Raw genomic sequence first — 11,369 nt, 5'->3', positions numbered from 1 at the left:
TCCTATTATGAGTCTTATCAAAAGAAAGAAGAAGAAAGAAAAAAAGATCTGTAAGTACTCAGAGCTAGAAACTTTGTTGTACTTTTAATGTCCCCAGAAGTCAAAAGGACCAGCTATCTCAGAATTATAAGTTACAGATTATATAAATGCTTACTAATATAAATTCAAATAAGGATTATGAAGGTGTTTCAACAAAAAGTCTTTAGACCAAGATCTGGAAACTGTATTCCCAAACTCGGCTTAATTAAGAACTCCAGTGAGATTATGAGTTCAAAAGCAAGTAATAAAGAAACTCTAATTGTCTAGTTTTATGTTCTTAAAACAACTTCTATATGATTCCCAATTTATGTCAAAAGGATCTTTATGCACTTAAATAATAATTTGTACTTAATGATAAATCACAAAATTTGACAAGGACACACATAGAAGGGGAAAGTGGGGGGGTGGGGACAAAGGAATCTGTGCTTTCTTTTTTTGTGGGTTTACCCTCACAGCAAAGAGTTTATAAAAGTACAATTTTAAGAGATCTAAATTTAAAGTAGTGAATGGCCCACCTTGCCATCTTTATCCACATAGCTCTTAGTATTTACTTATAGAAGTATGTTAGCCCTCCATCAATTTTCCTTCTTCTTGTTGTCATAGGCCATGCTTTAGGATGAGGAATTATAACAGGAACAGTAATAACAATAGTAGTAAAATTTTATATAGCTCTTTCTATGCACTAGCCACTTTTCTAAGTGCTTTATTTTTATTAACTCCTTTAATTCTCATAACATTCGGAAAGCATTAGTAGAATCTGCATTTTACAAATGATGGAGCTACAGAAACAGAGAAGTTAAGTAATCTGCCTAGGTTTACACAGCTGGAATATGAACTTTGAAGTCCATTTCCTGAGCACATGCTCTAAACCACTCCACTGTGCTATCTTGCACATATCATGATTGTTGAAGCCTCTGATGATCCATTGTGAAAGACCTTTCATAACATCAACAAAGAGTTTTACTTATTTATTTCCCATTCACAGTTCCCAGCTGTGTTCAAATTTATATCTTCCAGCTTTGGGTAATTTTCTCTCTTTATCTTGCACAAATGTTTTTTTTTTTATTTCAGGGATGTCTTTTTTAACTAGTACATTACAACTGATAACTGGTCACTTAGCTTTTGGCAGATGTTGTGATTGATTATCGCTCCTGCTCAAGGTCAAGAAATATTCACGGAGGAGCTACTCTGTGCTAGGCAAAGGGCTAGGCACTCAAGGTACAGATTCTTATATGTATATATATATTTTACCTGTGCCGCACGGCATGTGGAATCTTAGTTCCCCAACCAGGGATTGAACCCACGCCCCCTGCAGTGGAAGCGCAGTCTTTTTTTTTTTTTTTTTTAATTTATTTATTTATTTGGCTGCGCAGGTCTTAGTTGCGGCATGCAGGATCTTTTAGTTGTGGCGTGTGGGATCTAGCTCCCTGACTAGGGATCGAACCCGGGCCCCCTGCATTGGGAGCGGGGAGGCTTAGCCAGCCTTCCCTGGACCGCCAGGGAAGTCCCTCAAGGTGCAGATTTAAATAAGAAAACATACACAAACGGATCCTTCCAGATAACGTGGTAAGGGTTCTGAGTGAGGTATGCCAAGGGTCCACTGAGAAAAGAGGTAGGGCATGGAGTTGGGGTGCAGGGTGTTTTGAACAAGGGGAGGAAGTGGTTTCAAGGAAGGCTATTGTAGGCACTAGAGTCAAGATTGTGAGCATGAGAATGGAGGTGACAGATACAGGAGCAGAACATTTAATTAGGCAGAAATCTTGAAGTACTGTAGGATATGAGATATTTAAAAGGTGAGGAAGTCATGAGCAGGTTGGCTGATCTCAAGTTTCTACTGGTGGCATCTCACGTGGGCCAAAGTCTTGGCTATTCCTCTTTTAAAATTTTTTTTGCTATTTTACTTCAGTAGCAAAACTTAGAATTCTGCTTCTTTGTTTCTAAAACTTTCTAAACAGAAATCAATAGCTGGAGCCTCTCTTGAAGTTAGGAGCAAAGGTCTCTGCAGGAGAGGGTGCCCACAGTTAAAGATTTCTTCTGTCCACCAAACCTGCTTTCACTGTTTAATAGTGATTTTCTTTACAGTTTCCCCATTCCTCTCTTTAGGCCCTTCCCCAGCTTTGTAGAATCAGTTGGGGAGTGGGTATGAGATATATTGGAATATATATATTTTTTCTTTTAAAGGAATTTACACTCCTCAGGAAAAAAGAATGTTCAGACAGCATATCAATAGAAACAGCATATCAATAATGAGGAGTAAACATCTATTCCCAAGATTCTTAGGGATTCTTGGCTAGGGTGACTGGTTCCCAAAAAAGTCAATGAAAGACCAATAAAAGGGGAAAGAAAAAGAACACATTTTGACCCAAGTGTGAGCACCACTTTTTCTCCTTCAATAACAAACCTGGTCCTGGTCTCAGTTGATAAGAGTGGAGTGAGCCATTTACTATAAAATCTGTATCCAGCTCAGTTGTCAAGTCCCCAGTATCTTCCTCCTGTTCACCTTCATTCTTCCAATCCCAACCTCTTCCTTCAGCTTTATATTTGCTCCCAGTTGAGGGAGGAAATTATAATGGTGGGAGAAAAAACAAGGCAAGTGTAAAAGAAAATAAAGAAGGATAGTGGCGCAAGGGGGCTCTCTTCAGCTTCCCTGAGCAACTCCATTGAAAGAAAAGACAAAGAACAATTGCCCAGGCCTGCAAATAGTAGGCCATCTTTTAATATGAAAGCACTGTCGCTCGTATGTAAATATGGCCCAAAACGTGTATAGCACCCTAACTGTATCTGCTACAAATTGCAATGAATTTGGCTACAAGTAACAGAAAGCCTAAACTAGAAATGGCTTCAACAAGATAAGCATTTCTTTTTGTTCTTGGGTAAAGAAAACTGGAAATAGTTCATCTAGGATTAACATGGAAGTGCAAGATGCTTTCAGGGACCCTTCTGTCTCTCTGCTTCACCATCCTCAGCCTGTGTTTTCCATCCTCAGGGTCACCTTATGGTCCAAGATGGCAACTGGAGCTCCATTTTCATATCTGCATTTCAGTCCTTTTGGAAGGAGCAGAATAAAAACAAAAGGGCGGAAAAAGGGCCCCTCCCAACTGAGTCAGCTCCTTTTCATTGTTTATATCTCAGTGGCCAGAAATACAAGGCAACAAGGGAGATGGGGAATGTAACTTTTTCGGCAACAATGTGCCCAGCTCAAAACTGAAGAAAGGCTCCCACCTCTCAATCTTCCATATTGTCCCCACACTGGGTGAGCATACAGTAAGTACCCAAACCAGTTGCTGATCACTTAACTCAAAAACAGGAAACAATTTTACTATCAAGATTTTAGGGGCATAGCAAAAGATATAAACCTAAGATCAAAGATCTGTTATTTTATAAACATTAGCTTGAAATGTCAATGGAATTCTCATTAACATCTAGACTTGAGTTTCAGCTAAATCCACCGAAAATGTATAATATTACAAATGGTTGAACATAAAAAGGTAATCTGTGAAACTAGCAAAGAGGGCTCTCTTTCTCTCTTCTCAGAATAAAGGGCCTTGGGAATCCCCTGGTGGTCCAGTGGTTAGGACTGCACTTTTACTGCCAAGGGCTCAGGTTCAGTCCCCGGTCAGGGAACTAAGATCCTGCAAGCCAAGTGGTACAGCCAAAAGAAAAAAAAAGAAAAAAAGAATAAAGGGCCTCACTGGTCTTATTCATTGCTTTAACACCTGTAACACTGAATGAATAGTTACCAGCAACTTTCAACCAGCGTGTGGTCTTGATTTCCCTGCTTCTTCCTCTGCATCGTTTAATACCTACCATGATCTCCATGCTTTTTTACCACAATGGCTACCTCCTTCTCTGAAATTGCTTAGGCCTGTGACTCCTGCCTCCCTGAGAAGGTTTCCAGTTCTTTCCACATTTGTTTCAGCTGGACTGAACTGAAACTAGTTATTGATGCTTTCAAAGCCCATGTCTTGGGGGCCCCGATGAGCACTGATAAGTCTCCTGACCTTGTCTCATCCCTAAAATCTTACTTTTTCCGTTTGACTTTGCACTTTCCAGGCTTTGAAGAATTTGTGCTTCTTGAATGACAGTATGTTATGAGATGTTCTTGATAAAATCTCCCTAGCTGGGTCCAAACATCCCTAAAGCTAATTTTTCCCTTCTCCTGGAGAATGAGTAGAATTAGCAAACTAACCTCTGTTCTCAAGAAAGGTATTGCCTGCTTTGTGACCACCTAGAGGGGTGGAATAGGGAGGATGAGAGGGAGATGCAAGAGGGAGGAGATATGGGGATATATGTGTAGCTGATTCACTTTGTTATAAAGCAGAAACTAACACACCATTGTAACGCAATTATACTCCAATAAAGATGTTAAAAAAAAAAAAGAAAGAAAGAACGGTATTGCCAAGGTCTCTGTGCTTCCTCTAGAAAGATGGGCTGTTTATCTTCCCCAAGGGAGAACATAAAACATCTGCAAAGACTGCTCAATGTCTCTCTGTTCAGAAATCCCGCTTGCTTGTTCTTTTGAAATACACGTTTAGGAAGAAATTTGACCCATGTACACCAAGGAAAGTTAAGATAATTATAGTTGGGCTAATAATTTTTGCCCTAAAGAAGGTAATGCGAGTAGCCAGAACAGACCCTTGCCCAGTCCTTTATTGAAATAGTTGCTCTAGAAACTCTCCAGGAGCTTGATTACAGGCTGTGGACAAAGTCTTAGGTCTCCTCTACTTTATTCCTCACAAGAGGAGCTATCTTTATTTTGGAATCTAGGACTAGTTGGACACCAAATAATCTCAATTTTGGTAAAGAGCTTAAAGCTCAGATTGTAATATCTGGCCATTGTGTGACACTGCATTTAATAGGGAATAAAGTGAGAGTGAAACTGTTTGGTCTCTGTTTTTAGGTGCCCTTCTCATTCTAGTAAAAAGAAAAAGATAAAAGTATAGTCAGGTACAGAGAAGGAAGGCATTCTGATTTGGGTAGGCCTTAAATGTAACAGAAGCATTTCTGTCCACTCTCCCCTGCACCCGTATGATAGACCCACTTCTCTCTGGTACCCTATTCTTTTCAAGCAGGCCTGACTGAGTCTAAAACTTCAACCTGCTTTTTCAGTTGATCCTATTCCTCCTTCACCGAGAGTAGGACTGTCTTGGTTTGCGTTCCCCCAAAGGCAAAGACTGGGTCAAAAGCCCTAGTGCAGTAACTCATTTGGGGGATGACCCCAGGAGGTCAGAATAAGAATGCAAAGAATAACAGGGAAGAAGGAAAAGGCCAGTATCCAGCTAGCCACCACTGTGGGCAACTGGGGCTCAGTTCTGCTGGGGACCCTCTGTAGAATGCCCCTCTGAAGGATGGCAGAGCGAGGGTGGGGGAGTGGTGGTGAGGTGGGATCACTTGTCCCTCACTCTTTGGTTGAGAATGCCTTCTGGGGCACACTTCCAGCTACATGTATGCAGAGCAGAGATACTGAGGCTTTGGAAAAAGCCTTGAGACAAAAAAGTTGGAAGACTTGATGGTTGACACTTGAAGGTGGAAGTCTTCAGCCTGCCAGGAATAGCTGCTGCTGATGACACATGAGCAGGAGATGTGGCAAGAGGTACCTCGTAGCTGTGAGGACTGCATCATGGGTTGCCATGCCAGCCTTTTCATTCCTTTTATATTCCTACTGGGCCTCTTTTGACTACAAGCCCTAAGCCATTTCAGAAGCTGGCCCTGTTCCCCCCGAAATTGTTATAATTCCTTCCTAATGCCTGGGCAATAGTATTCCATTCACAAACCACATTCTGAAGGCCTCTTATTTCCTCACTTTGGTTGTCCTTGGCCTCTGAGTAGACCTGGTCCCCGTAACTGGTGGATGTCAACATTTTTAAGCTTGCAAGTACTCTAGTTTACACAAGGAAAGTGATCAATATATATTTGTTGATGGCTCTAACAATAGTGCAACTATGACTCTGGTTATAAATACTGTTAAGCAGGAACTTGCCCAGTCAAGTGAAGTCAACAAACATTTCTTGCCCTGAGTATTTCAAAGAAAGGACAAGAGGGCTGATGGCTGGTTAAGCAGGAATTCATGAAGCTTCTACATACAGGTGGAGTTACTATGATTCCGATATGTAAACTCTTATCTTTGTTGGACAGAGGAAGCATATTATTTGTGGGAGTTATTTTCTAAAATCAGTGTAAAAATCAGAACTCCAGCAGAATCCCAAAGCTTTTTAATTTTTTTAAAACCATGTGAGGAGGGAAAATGTCCGAGTCAAAAGTATCCTTGAATTCTACTTGTATTTCTTAAAATATAGGGTGCATATTTTGTTCTTACAGATTTGACAGAAATTCTTCTGCACACTAGATTTGACACCACCTGACTACTGAAAGAGTCCATCAGAGATAGGTAAGCATTTGAAACTTCCTGCCTGTAAGATTTAACTATGAAGTCCTAATATGCATGAGAACTAGCTAGTGAATGGTAATATATCCCTGTTTGCCTACCAAGTTGCTCTAATCTGTGTCAGTGTTACCCTTCTACTTGCTGTTAGATTTGAGATGTACTTCTTGTTATGAGAATTAGCCCATTATTTGTGATATATTTTGCAAATGTTTTCTTCCAGTTTGTCTGACCTTGCTTATAGTGATTTTTGCCATGCAAAAGTTTTGGGTTTTGTTTTTTTAAATGTAGTCTTTTATTATATCTGGATTTTGAATTATAATTCAAAAGCCTTTCCCTACACCCAGATTATAAAGGAATCCATCTGTGTTTTCTTTTAGTACTTGTTGGGTTTTGTTCTTTACATTAAGATCTCTGATTCCTTTGGAGTCTATTTTTGTACGTGGTGTGAGGTGTAGATCCAGTTTTGTCTTTTGCCAAATGGCTGTATTCCGGTTTTCTTATACAGAGAACACCGTATTCTCTGCAGCCACATCTATAACTCCCTCTTAGGGTGAGTCACTTCTGCCTGTATTGAATCATCTTAGTTTTTTTGTTTGGTTCCAACAAAACAAATAGTATCCTTGGTTCCAAAGGGTACTATTTTCTGAAACCGCTTACAGATTCTGGGGTGTACCTTATCTGGAGCCCTAGTGCTTCATGAAAAGAATATTGTATTTAAAAAACACTTTTCTGATGGTCCAGCCCTGCTCAGGGATTGTGGATATTTTAAATAAGGTGGATGATATGGTTCCCCTGATTAAGGAGTATATGTAGAGTGATTAGAAAACAATTGAAGACTGCATAGAACTAATGAAATTTACATTTTGGCTCGCTGTCTCAATACCCAGGAAGTACTTTCCCTGCACTAGTGTAATTCATTTTTTTAAAAATTGAGATGTAGTTGATTTACAATGTTCTATTAGTTTCAACACGGTAATTCACAATCTTTAAAGATTATACTTCATTTATAGTTATTATAAAGTATTGGGGATATTCCCTGTGATGTACAATATATCCTTGTAGCTTTTTTTTTTTTTTTTTGCGGTACGCGGGCCTCTCACTGTTGTGGCCTCTCCCGTCGCAGAGCACAGGCTCCAGACACGCAGGCTCAGCAGCCATGGCTCACGGGCCCAGCCGCTCTGCAGCATGTGGGATCCTCCCGGACCGGGGCACGAACCCACGTCCCCTGCATCAGCAGGCGGACTCTCAACCACTGCGCCACCAGGGAAGCCCTAGCTTATTTATTTTTTACATAGTAGGTTGTATCTCTTAATCTCCTACCCCTATTTGTCCCTCCCCCTTTCCTCTCCCCACTGGTAACAACTAGTTTATTTTCTGTATCTGTGAGTCTGTTTCTTTTTTGTTATATTCATTAGTTTTATTTTTTAGACTCCACATGTAAGTGATAACATATAGCATGTCTTTCTCTGACCTATTTCACTAAGCATGATACCTCCAAGTCCATCCATGTTGTTGCAAGTGGCAAAGTTCTTTTTATGGCTGAGTAGTACTCCATTTTGTGTGTGTGTGTGTGTGTGTGTGTGTGTATCACATTTTCTTTATCCATTCATCTGTTGATGGACACTTAGGTTGCTTCCATCTCTTAGCTATTGTAAATAATGCTGCTATGAACTTTGGGGTGCATGTATCTTTTCAGATTAGTGTTTCTGTTTTCTTCAGATATATATAGGGTAATTAGTCTTTACGAATGAGTTGCTTTTGAATTATTCTTTTCAGCTGCAGATAATGGAGAACCTAACTCACAGAGGTTTAAACATTTTTCCTTCTCTCACATCAAGAGGTAGGTGGTTACTAGCATTGGTCCAGTAGCACAATAGTGTCAGGAATAGCACCTCTACAATTCTGTTGGCCTTTGACACATGGTTTCAAGATGGCTGCTGAAGCTCCAGGTGTTACATCTGGGTTCTGAATAGTAGTAGAATGTGCCATCCCCAAATACACCACTTTGGCACAAGGATAATTTTGAACTAGAGGCACTTGAAAAATAGAAGATTCAGGAAAGGCACTGTGACCTCCTTTTTTCTTCCTGAAAGCACTTTTTCTTTCATGTGGAAGATGCCCTCTCTACACCAGGAAGGAAAGAATATTCTTATCACCAGAGATCGGGAGTCGAGGCTAAGGGAAACCTGTACAAACAGATTTGTTAAATCAACGCTTATCTTCCTTTAGCCTCCCCATATATTTTAGTTACTTTTCCACAATTAGTACTCTTTGTTCAACCTGGTATATAAGCACTTAGGTGTAACTGCTTTTTGGGTCTTCATTTTTCTGTGAAGTCTCTCACGTAGACGTAAAAAATGAAATTTGTACACTTTTCTCTTGTTAACCTGTCTTATGTCAACTTAATTCTCAGGCTCAGCCAGAGACTCTAAGAGGGCTGAGGAAAAGTTTTGCTACCCCTATAGTTCAAAGGAGAAATAAGGTGAAAGGGCATACTGCATCTGTCTCTTTTATCAGAAAAAAAATTCTCCGAAGTTCTTCAGAAAACTTCTACTTATGTTTCTTTGGCCAGAACTATCACATGGCCACCCTTAAATGCAAGAGAAGCAGGGAAATAAAATATTTAAGTTTTGTAATCTCTTTTGGGGGAAACAGCAAGGGAGAGGGGACTGGGAATGGCTACTTAACCAACCAATGGATCGACCACATTGAAATATCTCATTTCTGCTTGCTGAAAACAATGTCTGGTATGATGCGGGTATGAAAATGCAGCACCAGATCTTATGCAATCTAAGTAAAATTTAAACAAGCAGCAGGTAGGAATCTCAACAGCATGAGTTGAGAGATCTGCTTAAAGCTCTGCTATTGATGGCATGCATCTCCCAACTCCTAGTCTCTATGCCTCACAATTCAAATTCAGATGGAAGAGGTTGATTGGACCAGGTTGAATTGGCTGCCCACTCTTATTGAGGTCACAGGCAGGGGGCAAGTCATGGAGAAAAAGCCTGACCACTGAGGGATTATCCCTGGAGATGCTGGGGGCAAAGGGACAGCATATTTTAGTATATGTAAGTATAAATAATGTAAAAATCTAAACAACTTAGTATGTTGGTATGTGATCATTGGTGCTATGTTGTCAGATCCAGAAACCCAAAGAAGACAACTGCCCTTTAAGTAGGGTAATTATGCCTGTTCTTAAGTAGAAATGTCTTGATTTCCAGTTTCAGAAATTTAGCAGGCAAGTTTGTTAGTTTTTGTTTTGTTTGGGATACTATGATATAATCAAAATAAATATTTGGTCTTTGTCCCTGGTTCCTGGCACACAGCTACTAAAACCTTTAGAATCTGCAGAGTGATGAGAGTGTCTTTTGTATGCTAATTAGACGACTAGTGGCTGGGGTCCCTAGATAGTGTCAGGATGAGGGCTGGTCACCACAAAGACCAAGGCATGATTAGAGGGTTGGAATTTTCACCTCAACTCCCCCTCCCCCAATGCCCTGTGTCTTCAATTTCTTTTTGAATAATCCACCTGTCTTATTTGTGTTTATACACCTGCCTTTCCTCAAACAACACAATAGAGCACAATCTTGATCTCAACTGATCTAGTCTCTCAGAGCCCTTTCACTTCAAAAGGTCTTGATCTGGTGGTGCTGAGCTTGTAAGGGCACAGACTTGGACCTGGACCTGGGAGCAAACCTAATCCCCTCGTCCTGACCTCTCCTCCCCCACTTACTATCTCTATGATTGGGACAAGTTGTTTGACTTCTCTGAGGCCCTTTCCTCACCTGTAGTATCCAATGATTTATCTCATAGGGTTGTTGTAAACTTGAATGTATGCATAATACCTGGTATGTCATCACTCAACAAATGGTGATGGCTGTAACTGTCTTAGAATATTCCCAAAAGATTTCTTCTGGACTGTCTACAATCCAGCCATTTGACAGCTTTCAGACAAATTATATTTCCACTCTTTGCTTTAACCTGTTCAGAATATTCCATGCAGTGGTAGCCCCAGTCTGGGAGCATAAACCATATTTACCCTGCAACTTTAAACAAGTCTTAGTGCAGTGGAGCAGAGGGCCTTGAGAACTGCAGAAATTCTTAGGAAAAAACTCATCCTCAACCTAAGGAGCAAGGGCACCAAAGCTTGGTCTGAAAGGATTAGGCCTCTTCGGAAAGGGCAATTCTGAAGTCACCAGGATATGCACTGACCTTACCTTTTCCAAGGACTTAAGGATGAGCAAAGCTGGAAAAAAAAAAATCTGTGCCACTTTAACCTCAGTGCCATTCTGGAATGTATGCAATTTAAGTAGGGTGAAGTGTTGAGGACAGAAGATATGCCAGTTGTGGTTGGGGGATCTGTGTAGTCAACACCAGGAGCCTCAGAAGGCATCAGAAACCTGGAGTGGAACCACCCAGTGGCAGGCGATGGCAAAGAATGGCCTAGGATCCTTCCACCAACGGCACAGGCAAATAAACAGACCAGTGAGGCACCCAGGATGACCTCCTGTACTATCTGAAAGGGATTTGAGTTAATGGAGGAGGTCATTCACCCAATTTGCCAGGGCCAGCTGAGTGGAGGACTCCTATTTGAAATTATTTTAGCCCTGCTCCCAGCTGGTGTGACTTGGAAAAAGTGGCTTTCATCATCAGCTGGCACAAGATAAAAGCACAAATAAAAATTACTCTATCATAGAAATTCCTTTATCATGAAACATATTTGACCTGCAAACTTCACACAAACTGTACAAATGAATGGTGCAAGGGCAGCTTGGACACCTGGCTTCACTTTGACCTGAGTAAATGTTGAAATTTTTAAAAATTTATTGCTTATTCTCCTCAGCAGCTTTTCCATGTTTAGGCTAGTTTCCTAAAAAACTCTATGGGACGCTTACTGAAAATACACATTGTTGAGCCCTTCCTCTGGGTGATGAGGCCTTATTAG

The sequence above is a fragment of the Grampus griseus genome (genome assembly GCF_964374135.1).
Source record: "Grampus griseus genome assembly, chromosome: 3".
NCBI lineage: Eukaryota > Metazoa > Chordata > Mammalia > Artiodactyla > Delphinidae > Grampus > Grampus griseus.
The sequence above is the reverse complement of the archived record's forward strand: the minus strand, read 5'-3'. Positions refer to the sequence as shown.